Below are 7,379 nucleotides of genomic sequence, written 5' to 3' on the forward strand. Positions count from 1 at the left end.
ATTTATTCTAATATTATCATCTACCCCTATAGCAGCACCGACGTCTTCAGCAACATCTCCTAAATTATCACGTACACCTATAACATTTTCTACATTCTCAGCTACATTGCCATTACCAGTGTTATCCTCATGTGACCGTGCTTTTACTTCTAAGTTTTCCCCATGAAAACACCATGTCCTATACGTCGAGTGAATACCATACTTAAGAAAATACAATGAAATTTCACTAAGTGGCTCCAATCCATTTCCATTCTTACATCTAACACTAAGGGATGAGTATAAGGTATTTCTACCACCATTTTTATTAAAAAACTCTATAAATGACCTAACACCTTCTATGTATTGAGCAGACATACGTGTACATTTCATCCATCCCTTATCAACCATAGATGGCATATCCTAAAGACAATATCTATGTCAAAATTCAGACAGTATATGTACACTACATCAACAAAAAAATCAGCAACATTTGCGATCAATGAAATGATACTTTAATTCTAACATGTAGTTACGAATTTGATATGTACACAACATCAAATTAATGAAAAAATACTAACATTTAAAACTGTACTAAATGATATCTGCTTCAATTCTAACACTAGATTTTATGTCTGTGCTACGCCCGGGCAGCTTCGCAAACCAACTGCAAAACGAATGGAGTTGATAGTCCAAAGCTATGCAAACAATAACAAATTATGCACCAAGTACATGTTGTACACCACTGTAAGAACAAATAGTGTAGTTGTTTTAAAAAACTTATAAAACCATAATAAAATCATTGTTGCATAACTTAATAAAAACTAAGAAAGTACCAAAACCATAATAAAACCATTGTTGCATAATTTAACAAAAACTAAGAAAGTACCCAAACCATAATAAAGGTGTCTTAAAAATAAGAAAATTTTAGAATTTTGTGTGTTTGATTTCAAGGACCATTCTGGCCTTCTTTTTCCGCGACTTCTATTTTTGCCAATGCTGCCTCATCCTCCAAGTTTTCATTGTCACCATATTGGCCAGTTTCCGGCAAGTTCTCCAATGCTCTTATTTCATCCATATTTTCACCCTTTTCATTATCACCATGATTGCTAGTCTCTGCGGCATCGTTGTTTTGTAATCCCTTTGCTGCTAAGTCCGCCAATGCTATGATTTCTTCCATATTTTCATCTCCATCTTCATTTCTATCCATATTAGCAGTTTCGTTGGTTGGTAATACCTGCAGCCAAATTTAGTCCGTTATTTTTTTCCCCTTATATCTGATCATAACTATAACTTGTGTTTGAATTTTGTTAGAACTATAACTTGTGTTTGAATTTTGGTACCTGCTGCATATTGCGGAGTTCGTACTTAGCTTCCAGATCATAATTTATCGGATACAGTTTTCTGACTGAAAAAGTTATGTAGCCAAAACATTTCTCATTGAGGTGCACTTCGAATATGAATGACCTTCCCAGTGTATCCACTATTTCGGAAACAAACTCTGCCATATTTTCCTGTTTTTACAATGTAACTGTTAGATTAATTTAGTATATGCGATCTACTTAGAACCTAAGAGAGAATGTGTTTCATACCTTTATGTCAATGTTGTTGATTTCCATGAGTTTTGCTACTCTTACATTATCAAGTAGTGGTTCTGCAGCTGGTCCCGAAACTATTATTACAGCTTGTGTGGTATTGTCTGTCCCTATTGTTAGAGAATTGCTCGGTCAAACTCGCATGCGTTGCTATCTCAAGCATGTTTGTCAATGTTATTGATCCAAACTATAAGTCTTGATTTCTAGTCTCTTATAGCTAAGTCTCGGACTAGGATAGTAAGTGTAGTTGAGCTCAAGGACTTCATGGCGATTCAACATACAAGTAGAAGATCTACTCAAGGAACCGGTGGAACTTCTCGACAAAAAGGTATGTGGAGACTTGAACTTATCTGTCACTCAAAAGTCTATATTTTCTATCTCCTACTCTTTGAGACAAAAGTCGTATGCTATATATATAGACTAGATCATACACATTTGGTATTTCGAGCCGAGTATACCTCGCCTATCTATATCTCGAAATATGTGTTGGTAAGCTTTTCGTTTCGACCAAGTTTATCTTTACCTAGTGACGGAAGTTATTAATGTTTCAATCACTTTGAAAATTGCTTTGAAGAGAAATAGTGTAACGACTATATAACGTCCTCTAAGAATGTTTCAATGATTGGAATGAGAGTTTAGATTACATAATCAATGGATTCCTTGAACCGAAGTTTTAGAACTTTGTTTATCAAGAGAACCGGAAGTATGGCAATTGCCAAGTCCGCGAACTGCCGAAGTTCTCAAACCCGAGAATTTCTGCTAGAGTTGACAAACTACTTGCGTGAGCCAAGTCCGCGAACCCAGTCCGCGAACCGGCGTAGTTCTCGAACCCGAGAATTTCTGCTGGAGTTTGTAAACTCTATCTGGTGTCTTAAGTCCACGAACCTAGTCTGCGAACTTGAGAAGGTTATATATCTAAAGATGATTTCTGAACTTAATCTTAAAAGACTAAGCAATGCATTTGCAAACCGTGGCTATTAAAGTTCATGAACCGATTCGAGTGAATCAAATCATCTTTGCTTCAATTGTGTCTTGTGTAGTTACATAAGATTTCCTTGCAATTGAACAACTCTCTTAACTAGTTCATTTGAGTCAATTGAACTAGTTATGGTGAAGAAGAACATGGTTGGTACGAAACACTCATATGGTTAACCACTTTGGGTAGACTATTGTTGAACCAACAATGTACACGTTTGGGTGCGGTTAACAAACCTAGAAGCGTACAGTCATTTGTGTATGACAAGCTAAGTTTTCGATCTAATGGTTGAGAAATATTAGCTTGAATCTAAATCAGGTTTTCATCTAACGATGGATATTGATTTCTTTGTAACTAAGGCAAAACCCTGATTTGAAAGGCTATATAAAGGAGACATTTAGCATTGAGAAAACTAATCCCCACATATCCGTGTGATACTAGTTTCTCTGCTAGAGTCGATTCTCCTTTAACCTTTGGTTTTCTTCTTCTAAAACTAGGTTAACGGCTTAAAGACTTCATTGGGATGGTGAATCTAGACCGATACTACTTTTATCGTAGTTGTGTGATCTGATCTTGTATCTTGTATCGTAATAGTACAATCATATTGATTGGCTAGAGATCGTGAGAGTTCTCCGATAGGCAAGATATAAAAAGTAATCACAAACACCTTCGTCTCATCGTTTGTGATTCCACGACATCTTGTTTCGCTACCATACGATTAAGATTGTTGTGAGGTGATTGATTAATCTAGGATGTTCTTCGGGAATATAATACCGGATTATTAATTAGTTCTTGTTCACCTTGATTATTATCAAAAGACGGAATAAATTAGGGTTTTTCTGTGGGAGACAGATTGATCCTTTGATAGACTTGTCTATGTGAGACAGATTTGTTTATTGTTAAAGCCTGCGATTTTGGGTCGTAGCAACTCTTAGTTGTGGGTGAGATCAGCTAAGAGAATCATGTGCGCAGTATCCTGCTGGTATCAGAGGCATAGGAAGTACAAATATACCTTGGATCAGTGGGAGACTGATTGGGGTTCAACTATAATCCAGTCCGAAGTTAGGTTGGAGTAGGCTAGTGTCTGTAGCGGCTTAATACAATGTGTATTCAATATGGACTAGGTCCCAGGGTTTTTCTGCATTTGCGGTTTCCTCGTTAACAAAACTTCTGGTGTCTGTGTTATTTCCTTTCCACATTATATTTGATTATATAATAGAAATAATACAGGTTGTGCGTTAGATCAATCAATTGGATAGTCCGACCTAACGGTTGTTGATTGATATTGATTGATCCTTGGATATTGGTCTTTGGTACCGTCCAAGTTATTCCTTGTGTTTGATTATAGACTCGCTGATTTCTATTAGCTTGAGTGAATCGAAACAAGAGAGATATATTAACTCCTTGAGATACTTTTACCTAGATTGAGTCTGACTGTCTAGTTGATTCTCTAGAAAGTGTTTCGGAGTTAGTCCATACAGATTGCTTAGCGAAATATTGTGTGGTGTTGTTAGACCCCCGCTTTTTCAATTGGTATCAGAGCAGGAAAACACGTTCAAGACCTTACAAGTCTGTGTTTGTAGCGATCTGACTATATGGACCATAAAGTCTCAATTGACTCTTCACCAGGTTTTAGAAACAACCGTAGAAAAAGGTCTGATAAACTTGTTACTCTTCAAAAGGGGTTGGATGAACAAATCCGGATCAACACTGGTCTTGTTGCAGAAATTGCAATTATTAAGGATTTGATATCTGGTAATTGTCCCTTGGTGAATCTGAGTAACTCAAGTTGTTCCCCTTTAATGAATAGTCGTAAATCAGATAATAATCAACGACCGTTTGATGAAAAAATTGATGTGACTAGGAACCACTCAGACAAACTTCAAAGCAGCGGCCCGTATTGTTGTTCTGATTCTTCCAATCGTTTTCAACAAGTTTGTATGTCATTCCAAAAGAGTCTGAATGTTGCATGTAATCTTTGTAATAAAACTAAACAACATGTTGATACTATGAAAGGACATACAAAACTATCAGGAAACTCTAAACATAGAAGTAATAATAGTATGGGTGCCTTTGCTTTAAGATCTCCGTCTCATTTTCAATGGTTTCTTGATAGTGGATGTCGTAAACACATGACAGGTGATCTCACATGGTTCGTTTCGTCTATTGACTATGAAGGAGGTCTTGTAACGTTTGGAGATGGGAGTTGTTGATACATCAACAACAAGGGAGCGATCAAACTACCCGGTGTTCCAGAAATCCATGATGTAGTGTACGTAAAAGGTATGACTGCTAATCTTCTTTCTATTAGTCAAATTTGTGACAAAGGCCATTGAGTTGTCTTCAATCCAAATGGATGTGACATTGTTGACAAAACTGGGAAAGTAATTTTTCAAGGAACTCGTGGTAAAAACAACTGTTATCTACTTGATACTCAGTTTAGCAATCGTTGCAATTTGACTAAGGTGGAATCTACACATCTTTGGAATGAGCGTTTTGGTCACATCAATTATCGCCTTCTAACTAAGATCATTAACAAAGAACTTGTTAGAGGCATTCCCAAAATCAATGCAAAGATTGAAGGTGTATGTGGTGCCTGTCAAAAGGGTAAGCAAATGAAAGTTCACCATAAATCATCTCGAGATATTCTCACTAAAGCTCCACTTGATTTAATTCATATGGATCTCTTCGGACCAATTCAAAAATCCACTGTTGCTGGTAAGAAGTATGCTTTAGTTATGGTAGATGATTACACCATACTCACTTGGGGTTCATTCTTATCTCATAAGAATGAAAATCTTGGTGAATTCAAGATTATTGTTAAAAGGATCCAGAACGAACAAACTAAAGAAAATTAGAAGCGATCGTGGTACGGAATTCAAAGACACAAATGTATTTGAATTCTGTGACGAACTGGGGATCATTCAACAATACTCACCACCTATCACTCCTCAAGCTAATGGAGTTTCTGAAAGAAAGAATAGAAATATTCAGGAAATGGCCAGGGTAATGCTCCATAACAAAAACTTACCTTTAAGATTTTGGGGAGAAGCTGTTTTCATAGCATGCTATTTGATCAACCGTGTGTATTTACGGTCTAGAACCCTTAACACTCCTTATGAGTTGTGGTATGGAAGGAAACCCAACCTACACTATCTCAAGGTGTTTGGATGTAAGAGCTATATTCTGAAAGATCGAGAACAGAAAGGGAAATTCGACACCAAAAGTGATGAAGGTATCTTTCTTGGCTATGCTTCTGATAGTCGTGGTTTTCGAGTATTTAATCTCAGAATTTAAGTCACGATGGAATCTGCTAATGTTATCATCGACGACATTGGTAACTTTCGTCAGGATAATCCTCCTGCTGAATTGCCTCCAACCGAGACAATTTAGAAAGTCAAAGAAATTCCAGAATCAGTTAAAGTTATCCCAACTGTTACTGATCCTGATATTTCTAGTGACGAGGAAAAGAGCACTGATCAAGGCATCCCTGATGAACAAGAACGTGTCCCTCCACGACATCTTTGGGTTCAAAGGAATCATGATCCAAACAGTATTATTGGAGGAAGAGATTCTACAGCTAAAACTAGAGGACAACTTCAAAATATTTGCAATTTTGGTTTTTATCTTTCGCAAGTAGAACCAAGAAATATTGATGAATCTCTGAACGATCCCTTTTGGGTGAATGTTATGCATGAAGAGTTAAATCAATTTCAAAGGCAAGATGTGTGGGAACTTGTACCTTGTCCCTCCAATATCAATATTGTTGGTACCAAATGGATATTCAAGAATAAGTCTGACGAATTTGGCACGATTGTCAGAAACAAAGCTAGACGTGTCTCTCAAGGATATTCACAGATTGAAGGGATTGACTTTGACGAGACCTTTTCTCCTGTGACACGCCTTGAGTCCATTCGTATCTTTTTAGCTCATGCTTGTTTTCTTAAGGTTAAGCTGTTTCAAATGGATATAAAATCCGTGTTCCTTAACGGAATCTTAAAGGAAGAAGTTTATGTTGCTCAACCAAAGGGGTTTAAAAACCCTGATTTCCCAGATCATGTGCTAAAGCTCAAAAAGGCACTGTATGGGTTGAAACAAGCACCTAGAGCCTGGTTTGAAAAACTTACTACTTCTCTCATTAGAAAAGGTTTTTCAAGAGGCGGAGCTGACAAAATGTTGTTTACCAAATGGATTGGGAAAGATGTTGTTATTTCTCAAATCTATGTAGATGATATCATCTATGGATCAACTTCTGAAATTTTTGCAAAGGACTTCCAAGTCTCTCTTGCTAAGGAATTTGAAATGACCAATGTTGGTGTATTAAAATTCTTCTTAGGATTACAAATTCAACAACATAAGGATGTAATTTACTTATCCCAAGAAAAGTATGCTCGTGATCTTGTGACAAGATTTGGCCTGGATAAGTATTCTCCAAAATTAACACCTATGTCCACCACTGGTAAACTACATAGAGATGGGAAAGGAGCAAAAGTGGATCAAAAGTTGTATCGATCTATTATTGGTAGCCTTTTGTATCTTACATCTACTAGACCTGATATTTATTTTAGTCTTGGTTGTTGTGCCAGGTTTCAGGCAAATCCAAAGGAATCTCATCTTGCAGCTGCAAAAAGGATCATTCGATATATTAATCACACTGCCGGGTATGGTTTATCTTACACTTTTGATACTAACACTGATTTATCTGCATAATCATATGCTGATTGGGCAGGATATGTCGAGGACAGAAAAAGTACATCAGGGGGTTTCTACTACGTAGGACTAAATCTTGTTGCTTGGCATAGAAAAAAACAAAATTCTCAATCCCTGTCTAC

Source organism: Papaver somniferum, chromosome 1 (genome assembly GCF_003573695.1).
Source record: "Papaver somniferum cultivar HN1 chromosome 1, ASM357369v1, whole genome shotgun sequence".
Taxonomy (NCBI): Eukaryota; Viridiplantae; Streptophyta; class Magnoliopsida; order Ranunculales; family Papaveraceae; genus Papaver; species Papaver somniferum.